This window comes from Ostrea edulis, chromosome 9 (assembly GCF_947568905.1).
Source record: "Ostrea edulis chromosome 9, xbOstEdul1.1, whole genome shotgun sequence".
NCBI lineage: Eukaryota > Metazoa > Mollusca > Bivalvia > Ostreida > Ostreidae > Ostrea > Ostrea edulis.
In genome coordinates this window covers 945,989-959,916 of record NC_079172.1, presented here as the reverse complement: position 1 = coordinate 959,916, position 13,928 = coordinate 945,989, and positions in this window count along the sequence as shown.

Sequence of the window (13,928 nt, the reverse complement as noted above, 5' to 3'; positions counted from 1 at the left end):
TATATCAGAGAATGTACTTTAACAATAAATGAGAAGTGTATTATCGAATTTTTTACTCATTTCTTGTAACTTCCGGTGACGACCGGAAGTACTATTCAGATGTGTTTTCCTATGAATGACAGTGACTCTTTACTGTCTATATTCCCTGAAAATTTCACGTCTCTATCTGAAAGAGTTCTCAACAAAAAGAAGTAGACTAAAGAAAGAAAAAGTAGTAGGTTACTACCGACCGGAAGTCAATTTTGAAAAACAAAATTATCAAAACTTTAGAAGTTGATACTTTTTATTAAGACATGTGAAAATTATATGAAAGACTTCAAATATAAGCGAGATTTATGGGGACAAAGAGACGAAAAGTGAAAAGGTATTTTATCAAGAAACCGGAAGTAGTCGTTTTGACTACCGACAGAGTCAATATTCTTTTGACACTTTGAAAGAGACTTAATAAACTAGTATAGGTTTCAATTTAAAAGAAAAAGTTTGAAATTTGCGATTCTTTCCATACTTCCGGTGACGACAGGAAGTGACGGTCGACATGTTCAACCCCCTACTGCACGCTTACAAACGTAGATTGATCATCCCTGAATATTTGATGAACCTATATTTTACCTTTTACAAGAAAAATGCTGGACAAAATTCCTTTTGAGAAACAGAAAATCGGCCATATTTTCCGACCGGAAGTGAATTTTGGAAAAACAAAAATAATTATAGCAAGGTCATTTCATAAGACATTATTCCTGAAAATTTCAAGAAAATATATCTAGCTATCTCTGAGAAATCACTCGAAGAAATCGGAAAATCGACATCTTTTTAAATACTTCCGGTATAGACCGGAAGTGACGGACGAAAAAATTGAATGTATGTGTACAGTGGACTAATGCTAGTTGATCAACTCTACAAGTTTCAAGCGTCTATCTATATTCATTATTGAGAAACTGAAAAAACAAGGTTTGAATATGTCCACCCCATATCCCACGACCGGAAGTGAATTTTACAAAAATATTTAAACTTACTCTAGACATTTATAGTGTCTATAACATATGTACAATTCAAATCATTAACTTGTTTTATGACCGAGATTTATGGCACTGAAAAATGAAAGAATGAATAGTCTTTCTTTGATATAACCGGAAGTTGGAGATTCAACTTCCGGTGGGGTCAACATTTTTTTGAGAATTAGAACGAGACCTAATAAACCGATATAGGTTTCAATTTGAAAGAAAAAGTTTGAAATTTATGATTCATTATTCACTTCCGGTGACGACCGGAAGTGACGGCCGACATTCTTAACCCCCTACTGCACGCCTACGAAGTGAGATCTATTAAATCTGAAAATTTGATGACTCTATCTTTTACCGTTTCTGAAAAAAACGTTGAACAACGAAAACAGCTAATAAGCCGTATTTGCCGACCGGAAGTGATTTTTACAAAAATATTTGACGTTACTCTAGACATCTATAGTGACTATAATATATGTAAAACTCAACTCCATAACTAATTTCATGACCGAGATTTATGGCACTGAAAAATGAGAGAATGATTGGTCTTTCTTTGATATAACCGGAAGTTGGAGGTTCAACTTCCGGTGGGGTCAACATTTTTTGAGAATCAGAACGAGGCCTAGTAAACCGATATAGGTTTCAATTTGAAACCAAAAAGTTTGAAATTGATGATTCATTTAATCACTTCCGGTGACGACCGGAAGTGACGACGACAAGAAATATTACGTGCGTGCACCATAGAGGAAATAGATCTATCATCCCTGAAAGTTTCATTCGATTATCTTTAGTGGTTTTCAAGTTTACCCCCGGACAAAGTTTCTTTCAAAAACCGGAAAATCGGACGTATCAGACGAACGGAAGTGAATTTTGAAAAAATGAAAACAATGCCTCGAGGTACCATCGTTGTCTATAACCTGTGAAAGTTTCAGGAAAATCCATCCAACGGTCTCGGAGACGAAAGGGAAAAAATAATAATAATAATAATAATAAACAGTAGAATCACTAGAAGGTCTTCCGTTGGAAACGGAAGACCTTAACCAACGGAAGACCTTAATAATAAGAAACAGAGTAAAACCAATATGTTCCCAAACTTCGTTTGGGGAACATAATAAGAAACAGAGTAAAACCAATATGTTCCCAAACTTCGTTTGGGGAACATAATAACTAGTACTTATTGTAACGGGGACCGTTACAGATGTTCCCCAAACATTCCCCCATTTAGCAAGTGGTGTCATTTATTTCAGTACAAGTGGTTTTGACCATTGCAAACTGTGAAACATGTGAATATATAACTATTTTATAACGTTCAGTCCATTTCATGCTAATACAAATCAGTTATAAAGATCTGAGAGTTTTGTGCACGTGCACGTACGTGCATGCACGTGCATATACATAATTCGACCATCTCGATACATTAGAAGTTTTACTATATGAGTACAAGAGAAGTTTCACAACTGTTCAATGAAAAACGAGAAATTAACGGCAACTCAAAACTACAAAGACCCAAATCAATGCACGTGCATACACGTGCGCGTGAGTACCACACAACAATTTTGTTGATGCTAATCAATAGACATTTGAACAATATACTTACCATATGAATTTGGTATCGATCGCTTCACTCTTAAGAAAGTTATTGGCATTTCAAAATCGTCCAATCAGAATTAAGCGCACGTGCATGCGCATGCAGGGAAGTGATTTTGAGACTATTAATAAATTGACAGGCCCAAAACATACCTGCAACCTAATTTTCAAACCTATTCATTGCAATCTGAAAATGTTATAGACCATTACTCAAATTTAGACGTCAAAAATTACAATGTACGCGCATTCACGCGCACGCGATTTTGATAATGGAAAATTTGTTGACAGCATTTCACAGACATTCATATCATAGATCCTCAGGGTAAATTTGAATTCATTTCAGTTTTTAATTCAATAGTTATGACCATTTTAGTACCCGAAAAATGAAAGAAAAGCTATGCACGTGCATACACGGGCACGTGAGTATGACTCAACATCAATGTTGATGTCATTCAATAGACATTTGATAGATATACTTACAGTATAAATTTCATATTGTTTCCATCATTTATAAGAAAGTTATGGCGATTTGAAAATCGTCCAATCAGAATTTAGCACACGTGCATGCACGTGCCGAATGGTAATTATGACTATACACTTTTGTTAAGAATATCAAGATACATATACAAGACATGTTTGAAAAGATTTTGACAAAAAACAAAAAAGTTATGGTCATTGAAAGAATTGAACGTTCAAATGTCAATGCGAGTGCGTGCGCATGCGCGTTCTCAATTTTTTTAACATAGATTTGTAGATATTTATAATCTTTACCTATCCTGTAAATATCATCAAATTGTCTTAATTTACATGAAAGTTATAAATGGTTTTGTATTCTCCAATCAAATTGAAGCACACGTACATGCGCGTGCAGAATTGAAATTTTGACGATGTGAAACGGTTAAAGGTCTCAAGTTATAGCTACAATATAAATATCAAACGATTTCATTGAAAAATAAAAAAGTTAGACGCATTCCAAAGTTTGTAAACAAAAAATCCAATGCACGTGCATGCACATGCATGCATTTTCAGACAAAATGACGTTCGTTCCGCACATCTACAAAGAGTATTCTATCATCCTAAAAAGGTTTCGTCTTGATCCCTTCAGTAGTTTCTGAGAACACTCGTGGACAAAAAAGGGTGACAAGAATAAAGAAAGAATAATAATAATAATAACTAGTACTGATTGTAACGGGGACCGTTACAGATGTTCCCCAAACATTCCCCCATTTAGTAAGTGGTGACATTTATTTCAGTACAAGTTGTTTTGACTATTGCAAACTGTGTAGCATGTGAATATATAACTATCTTATAACGTTCAGTCCATTTCATACTAGTTCAAATCAGTTATAAAGATCTGAGAGTTTTGTGCACGTGCATGTACGTGCATGCACGTGTATATAAATAATTCGACCATCTCGTAACATTACAAGTCTTACTATATGAGTACAAGAGAAGTTTCACAACTGTTCAATGAAAAACGAGAAATTAACGGCAACTCAAAACTACAAAGACCCAAATCAATGCACGTGCATACACGTGCGCGTGAGTACCACACAACAATTTTGTTGATGCTATTCAATAGACATTTGAACAATATACTTACCATATGAATTTGGTATCGATCGCTTCACTCATAAGAAAGTTATTGGGATTTCAAAATCGTCCAATCAGAATTAAGCGCACATGCATGCACGTGCAGGGAAGTGATTTCGAGACTATTAATAAATTGAGAGGCCCAAAACATACCTGCAACCTAATTTTCAAACCTATTCATTTCAATCTCAAAATGTTATAGACCAATACTTAAATTTAGACGTCAAAAATTACATTGCACGCACATTCACGCGCACGCGATTTTGATAATGGAAAATTTGTTGACACCATTTCACAGACATTCATATCATAGATCCTCAGGGTAAATTTGAATTCATTTCAGTTTTTAATTCAATAGTTATGACCATTTTAGTACCCGGAAAATGAAAGAAAAGCTATGCACGTGCATACACGGGCACGTGAGTATGACTGAGCATCAATGTTGATGTCATTCAATAGACATTTGATAGATATACTTACAGTATAAATTTCATATTGTTTCCATCATTTATAAGAGAGTTATGGCGATTTGAAAATCGTCCAATCACAATTTAGCACACGTGCATGCACGTGCCGAATGGTAATTATGACTATACACTTTTGTTAAGAATATCAAGATACATATACTATACAAGTTTGAAAAGATTTTGACAAAAAACAAAAAAGTTATGGTCATTGAAAGAATTGAAACTTCAAAAGACAATGCACGTGCGTGCGCATGCGCGTTTGCAATTTTTATTACATTGATCTGTAGATATTTGACATGTCTACCTATCCTGTAAATATCATTAAATTTCCTTGATTGGCATGAATGTTATAAACGGTTTTGTATTATCCAATCAAATTGAAGCACACGTGCATGCGCATGCAGAATTGAAATTTTGACGATGCCAAACAGTTAAGGGTCCCATGTTATACCTACCATATAAATAGGAAACGATTTCATCGAAAAATAAAAAAGTTAGACTCATTCCAAAGTTTGTAAACAAAAAATCCAATGCACGTGCATGCACATGCATGCATTTTCAGACAAAATGACATTCGTTCCGCACATCTACATATGCTATACTATCATCCTAAAAAGGTTTCAGATTGATCCCTTGAGTAGTTTCTGAGAACACTCGTGGACAAAAAAGTCCCAAGAAGAAAGAAAGAATAATAATAATAATAATAACTAGTACTTATTGTAACGGGGACCGTTACACATGTTCCCCAAACATTCCCCCATTTAGCAAGCGGTGTCATTTATTTCAGTAGAAGTGGTTTTGACCATATCAAACTGTCTAGCATGTGAATATATAACTATTTCATAACGTACAGTCCATTTCATGCTAGTACATATCAGTTATAAAGATCTGAGAATTTTGTGTACGTGCACGTACGTGCATGCACGTGCTGAGAAGTAATTTGACCATCTCGATACATTAGAAATCTTACCATATGAGTACAAGAGAAGTTTCACAACAGTTCAATGAAAATCGAGAAATTAACAACAACTCAAAACTACAAAGACCGAGATCAATGCACGTGCATACACGTGCGCGTGAGTACCACACAACAATTTTGTTGATGTTATTCAATAGACATTTGAACAATATACTTACTATATGAATTTGGTATCGATCGCTTCACTCTTAAGAAAGTTATTGGCATTTTCAAAATCGTCCAATCAGAATTAAGCGCACGTGCATGCACGTGCAGGGAAGTGATTTTGAGACTATTAATAAATTGACAGGCCCAAAACATACCTGCAACCTAATTTTCAAACCTATTCATTGCAATCTCAAAATGTTATAGACCATTACTCAAATTTAGACGTCAAAAATTACAATGCACGCGCATTCACGCGCACGCGATTTTGATAATGGAAAATTTGTTGACACCATTTCACAGACATTCATATCATAGATCCTCAGGGTAAATTTGAATTCATTTCAGTTTTTAATTCAATAGTTATGACCATTTTAGTACCCGAAAAATGAAAGAAAAGCTATGCACGTGCATACACGCGCACGTGAGTATGACTCAACATCAATGTTGATGTCATTCAATAGACATTTGATAGATATACTTACAGTATAAATTTCATATTGTTTCCATCATTTATAAGAAAGTTATGGCGATTTGAAAATCGTCCAATCAGAATTTAGCACACGTGCATGCACGTGCCGGATGGTAATTATGACTATATACTTTTGTTAAGAATATCAAGATACATATACTATACAAGTTTGAAAAGATTTTGACAACAAACAAAAAAGTTAGGGTCATTGAAAGAATTGAACCTTCAAACGACAATGCACGTGCGTGCGCATGCGCGTTTGCAATTTTTACTACATCGATCTGTAGATATTTGACATGTCTACCTATCCTGTAAATATCATTAAATTTCCTTGATTGGCATGAATGATATAAACGGTTTTGTATTATCCAATCAAATTGAAGCACACGTGCATGCGCGTGCAGAATTGAAATTTTGACGATACCAAACAGTTAAGGGTCCATTGTTATACCTACGATATAAATATCAAACGATTTCATTGAAAAATAAAAAAGTTAGACTCATTCCAAAGTTGGTAAACAAAAAATCCAATGCACGTGCATGCACATGCATGCATTTTCAGACAAAATGACATTCGTTCCGCACATCTACATATGCTATACTATCATCCTAAAAAGGTTTCAGATTGATCCCTTGAGTAGTTTCTGAGAACACTCGTGGACAAAAAAGTCCCAAGAAGAAAGAAAGAATAATAATAATAATAATAAGAAACAGAGTAAAACCAATATGTTCCCAAACTTCGTTTGGGGAACATAATAAGAAACAGAGTAAAACCAATATGTTCCCAAACTTCGTTTGGGGAACATAATAATAAGAAACAGAGTAAAACCAATATGTTCCCAAACTTTGTTTGGGGAACATAATAATAATAAGAAGAAGAAACAGAGTAAAACCAATATGTTCCCAAACTTCGTTTGGGGAACATAATAAGAAACAGAGTAAAACCAATATGTTCCCAAACTTCGTTTGGGGAACATAATAATAAGAAACAGAGTAAAACCAATATGTTCCCAAACTTTGTTTGGGGAACATAATAATAATAAGAAACAGAGTAAAACCAATATGTTCCCAAACTTCGTTTGGGGAACATAATAATAAGAAACAGAGTAAAACCAATATGTTCCCAAACTTCGTTTGGGGAACATAATAATAAGAAACAGAGTAAAACCAATATGTTCCCAAACTTCGGTTGGGGAACATAATAAGAAACCGAGTAAAACCAATATGTTCCCAAACTTTGTTTGGGGAACATAATAAACAGTAGAATCACTAGAAGGTCTTCCGTTGGAACATAATTGGGGAACATAATTAGAGGAGCTACTCTGCTAAAATTAAACTTTAATAAATATACAGCACTACCAGCCGTGAGACATTTGGCCTGAATTGAATAGTTGACCTTGCCCTAATATGCTGAATAAACCCAGTAGCTATGTCGAAGCTTGGGTGGCTGCCCTGTAATCCCTCATAGGCTGTTTAGCTAGCTGGATTAACAAGAGTGATACACATTTGAATATTTATTAATCGTAATCAGAAACAGGGTGCAAATTTACATATATGGCGGAAAAGGTCGCATGAAAATTTTTGATGGGAACTGGGGAGGCGGCCAATTTGACTACCAACGTATGGGCAACACAGGGGGCCCTATGTGGACATAGGTGCCTGGACCTGAACGGGTGGTCACGTTCTAAGGGGGAAGAGATCTCTGCGCATCTCAGCTGTCTCCTGCGTACTACCTGGTTTAAAGAGCAAGTACAGAGCAAACTGTGGACCCTCCTACAGTTTCCAACATGCACTAGCCTGTAGCATCTCCTAGGAGGTGGATGTGAGCACAGGCACCAGACCGGTGGATATATATAGCATGTTAGATCTTATGTTACCCCCCCCCCCCCATTCCAGTGAAAGAAATATATATACATATATATGTCACAAATTAAATGAATTGAATATCAAAATCTTGTTAGAGTATCAATGACGTGTTGAACAACCTCACTGTTATATTTAGGACCCAGGTGATCGCTGGCGGTTGTGAGCGATTGCCCCTGGAATGTTTCGCCCACATGGGTTGGTACTCCAGAAGAGTAGAGGAAGCCTCTCTTTCTCTATATAGTAGAGTAAAATACAAATTTTTGCATATGAATATCACGATTTCTCGCATATAAATCAAAATTTTTGCATATATATATATCAAGATTATCGAATACAAATCAAGATTTCCGCATATGATTAACAAGATTATTAAATCAAAAGTTCAACGTCTGACAAAAAAAAAATCTAAATTCACATAGTTTTCACGAGACCACCCCCCTCAAAACTAAATATGATATATATTGAAGCTAATCGATTCACAAGTAAAACATATGAGTATAAATAACACTCTGTATACCTTTTCTACTGTTTATTCACAAATGAAAGTGAACATTAAAACGTTAAAATGTAATATTATTTAGAGGTTTTTAACTCTCACTTCAACTCACCGTGGTTATTTTTATCATCATTTTATTCATTTATAAAGCGCAAACTTACATATATATACTTTCTATGCGCTGGTTGGTTTTTTCCCCACTAGAGCGTGATCGATGTCGGATGACAGAAACGTACGGGAGTTTTTAAACACCCCCCCCCCTTCCACATAACTATTTGAATTTAGAATTTTATCTCGTAGCTTTTTTTCCAAAATAATGGAAATGTTTGAATTTATGATTAAATCATTTTCACTTGCATGACACCCCCCCCCCTAACAAAAAATCGATTGTAAAAGCTTAAATTTATAATAGTTTTAAAAAAAACTTTTGTTATTTCATGGATTTCAGAAAGTGGATGAGAAAAAGAAAATGCCGAAAACTAAGGCTAGCATTGTAGAATAAAACCAAAACTATCAATCAGACTGAATATAAACAAATATCAGAGGTGGTGAGAAAGTACAGAGCGAAACGGGCTATAAATGTGAGAGAAAGAAACACAAAGAAAATATAGAAATTCATTAAAACGTACAACTAGCCATGCGGTATATATCCTAGAAAGAAAAAAAAACTGATTTTTTTTTACTGTGTTCAAATTTCTCAGAGGTCATTCATAAGAATTGCAAGCCTTGTTTCATGGGATGGTTACCTTTAAAAGGCGAAACGAAATCGAAATGAAACGAAATCTACCGAAACGAAACGGCACCTACCGAAACGGGTACCCTTAATTATTTCATACGAGATGCCTGCTGTTGTAGGCACGGTGAAATAAATACAGTACGTATACTTTGGAGTATTTCTAAGAATTCATAATTTTTATGAATGTACACTATACACGTACAAAGATTTATTTTGAATTTTTAAACATTAAATCATGCGTGTGCTTTAGTTATGATATTACAGCTTGGAGATAATGAATTTGATTAAAATATGACGTTGCTTTCGTGATTCTTTTGCCACAATTTATGACGTTATAAGCGTAACGTAAAGTGACACCAGTACCGTGCGCTTAGTGGCATTTATCTTTTAATATCGCATTATATCCATTTCCTGGTTTACTCAAAAATAGCGAAAAGTTTTAATAAAATGCAGTTCTCGGTATTGTGTAAAAATGCAACATGATAAAATTGATGTTTGAAATTAATATTAACATATTGTATTGATTTTCTATAAGCATTCAAACTTAGGAAGACGGGAAAGTGAAAACAAATGCATGAAAAGAAGAATGAATTACATCTAAGCAAATTATGAAAAAAAAATCTCATTTCCCTTGTAGTAGCATACTTCATTTTATAATTATTGATTAGATTGATTATTTCATTGAATTACCTCGATACAAATACAAAACTCTGACTCACTTTAAAGGTCAAGTACGATGATTTTCCTAAAACTTGAGTTTTATACAGAAAAATGTCTGTCGTACACTTATGGATTAATTTCCATGGCAATTTTGATAAAAATCACTTGGCGTGAATTACACGGCGCTATCAAACTTTTACCTGTGCGATCGATAAATGTGTTGTGACGTGAGTTATCGCTCGTAGCTTATGACGTCATCTGAGACAACTTTCGATTGCATTGATAGGCTTTTATAGCCCTAGTGTTTACATAGAAAAGTCCTGCATTTAAGGTACAGTGCGCTGCTTTGAACTGCAATGTGAAATCGGGACAGGGATTAAGTATGTTTCTTTCCCCAAAAGACCCTAAATTTCGTAGAATTTGGACACTGAAACTGAAAAGAGGCACTGAGATCTGTGACAAGCCACGATGATCAGTGAGCGACACTTTGATATTAACGAGGATTAAGTTTCCATCAACCCTGTTGCAACGTGATAAACTGGGCATTCTACAAAACAAGTGGGGGATGTATTTTAATTATAAAAAGTTCAACCCCAAAAGGGGGGGGGGTGCAATCCACCCCTCTCTACATCCACCACTGAATGCTTTAATGCGACATTGTATGCATTGGGTTTGCGATTGCACATAAAAGTTAATGTCACCCATTACCTAGTTCAAATTGATTTTATTAAATGAAATATCTTTCGAATCATACTGTATTTATAACGGACTCATCACTTCATTTCTTCACTATAATATTTTGAAAAAATAAAATATAGTAAAACTGGAAATGAATTCAATTTCAAAAACCCATTTTGATAAAACCTTATTTATTGCGAGGTCAGTCCAATTTCCAAAGCTTTTTTTCCAAGATCATTATGCAAACAAGTACAAGTTTTTCCTTTTCCTAATTGCTTTTAAGTGCTATATTAATTAATATATCATGGATAATTAAGGCAAAATTTCACAACTTTGTGCCGTAATATTTCAATTTCGCATTTGACGTGTGTTGTGAAGAAATTACACACACTAATAGGCCTAATTTACATTTTATGATATTGTATCTACATGTAGATGTTTTAACAAGGGGGGGGGGGGGGGGGGGGGGCTTACAAATAACATTGTGCACAAGTTTTTTTTGTTTTTGTTTTTTTTCTTCAAAAAGGCATTTTTCAATTAAATATATATCTAGCTAAACACATTTGAATCTGAATCTGATCAATCTCATACTAGTAAATCCCATAAAAAATACAAACGTGAGAGTCAATCTAGTTAAAATCAGATCCTAAAATACGCTCACAATCGCTACAATAGAGTATACGGCGAGTATCTATGAAGTCTGATTTTGATTAGCCTAGATTGTGTAAAATACAAAGGTTATCTTTTGATAAAACATTTTTTCCAATATCATTCCCAATTTTCTATGGACTGTCCCGGTAAATAATTTTAACTGAGATTCCGATGAGATATTTGTCGAACATAGACATATTAATTACTATCTGATGGTTTCGAAACGGGTGCAGGTACAAACATAAAAGGTTGAATCCCTAAACTCAAGTGTATCTACGGTATTTCACCGTCATTATCCACGGTGTTGCTAAAACTGGCAATTTCTCACAGAAATTAAAACAATGATATACAAGCGAAAACAGGCCCGTACCCAGACTTTTTCAATGGGGGGTGCATAAATTTACGGCGAGCGGTTTGAGGGCCGCTTAAGGCCCCCAAGCGGGTCCAGGGCGAAGCCCAGTGGGGGGTCCTGGGGGTCGAAGCCCCCCGGAAGCAGAAGCGAAATAGAGAAAAATATGGGTAAAAATGCTCTATCATGGATGCAATTTTTGCTTTTTATTTACTTATTTGATACTCATAAATATGAAAGGGGAAACATACTAAAATTGGTCATCGCATAGGCAATATGTATTGAATTTATTTCGTGATATTTCTTACTGTGAAAGTAAAAGCTAGGGATTTTAGAAAATATTTGACTTTAATAGTGCTTGATGATTTACACAGTCGACTTTAATAGTGCTTAATGGTTTTCACAGGGAGGGGGGGGGGGGTGCGTTTGCACCCCCCGCACCCCCCACCCCCCTCGGTACGGGCCTGGTAAACAACTACAATTGTCTCAAATGACGTAATAAGAAAGGGCGACAATTCCTTCATTCGTTTCTTTAAACAACGATTTTTGAATAGGTATTTTGCTCATTTACCTGGATAAAAAAAAAAAAAAAAATAAGCACATCAATAAACTTTTCAAAACGGGTTTTAATGAATTATAAACTTTATTTTCAAATCTATTTTTATTACACTTGACCTTTAAAGTAAGGAAATTCCGATTTAAACAAGAAAGAAAAAAAAAAGAATTTTCTCCGTTTGTGTTGTTGCGTAAAGGTCATTATGTCACTTACAAAACCTGAATAGATCACTCTCTTGATCGCGTATTGCTGCTCATCAGTCGCGGATCTAGAGGGGCGGGAAATAACGGACCAGGGGTTTAACCCCTCTCCTTTTGGTTGGTTTTAAAAAGCAGATATTGTTTTTAAAAGGAAACTTCATTGGCGGAAAAAGTGCAATATAGTGTCGCGTCCCTCCCTTGGTAAATGTTTCGGATCCGCCCCTGTATAGGAGGGAGGGGGGGGGGGGTAATCCTTTAACTGAAAATATTCTGATACACATTTCGGGGTTTTCTATTTTCTCTCACTTTGTTTGGTACAAAAAGTTCTTTTAAAATCTGTATCTTATATCTTGAAAGCAATAACAACTTCTCGGGTCTTTCCGGAAAAGGCCGGGAACATGAATTTTCGGTCGAGAATTCTTCACTCCTTTTGAGATGTCACCAGCTGTACGTGAAGTACCACAAATTTAGACCTATACTTAGCGCTCAGGGTCGTAACAGTGAGGGTTCGTTAGCGTGCCAATGCCTGCCGCGACGTGGGACCTCCGTTTTTAAGGTCATATCCAAAAGAAAGTAAATATGAATAAAAAAAAAAAAAATGAATAATATCGAGGCAATTAGAAAATAAAAATCTCATTCTACTTTTAGCAACATAATTTAGATAATTATTGATCAAATTACCTTGAACGAAAAGCAAACAGTCCGTCTCAATTTTCTGTATGAAATCTTTCTTTTTTTTCCCCACAAATTGAATTATACTGACCTCAGAAACTTTCTTGAGTTTTGGTTTAACTTTTTTAAAATGATTTGATATTGCTTTGAATTGATAGTATGAAGTTTGACATTAAAATTATAAAAAACAAAAGGGATCTATAAAAGATGAAGAATAATAATTCTGTGTATTCATTTGGGCTGTTGTGTAAAGGTCGCTACGCCACTTGATTATATTTCTATACAAAAAAAGTGAATGAATTACTCTCTTGATCGCATATTGTTGTACAGCAGTGGCGGATCTAGCGGGACGGGGTGGATGGGGAGGGGAGGGGGGGGGGGGTAGCGGGTCTTGATTTAAAAAAAACATATCAATTTTGTTTATAGGCATGCGCCTATGTTTGTTTTTTAAACAGTCCATTTTTGCCATTTTGGGATCTCCACGTTTACATGGGGAAGGGGGGGGGGGGGGGGGGGGTAGGAGAAAAAGGTACACACTTGGGTTGCATCTCTCTCATTTAAAAAAAAGGTCCAGATCCGCTATTGTAGAAATTTTGAAAATATATTGAAGATTACACATATATAGGAGCAAACCTGAAATCATGTTGCACAATGGAGTCACGCCATGGGTGAGTAAAAATGGGGGAGGGGTGTCAAGAATGAAAATGTACGCTGACATTTTTTTTCAATTTATATTTAGATGTTATAGCCAAAGTTTAATTTAGATTTTTTAGAATTTACGTTTGCAGATCTAAAAGATACGGGAGTACGTGTACCCCAACCCC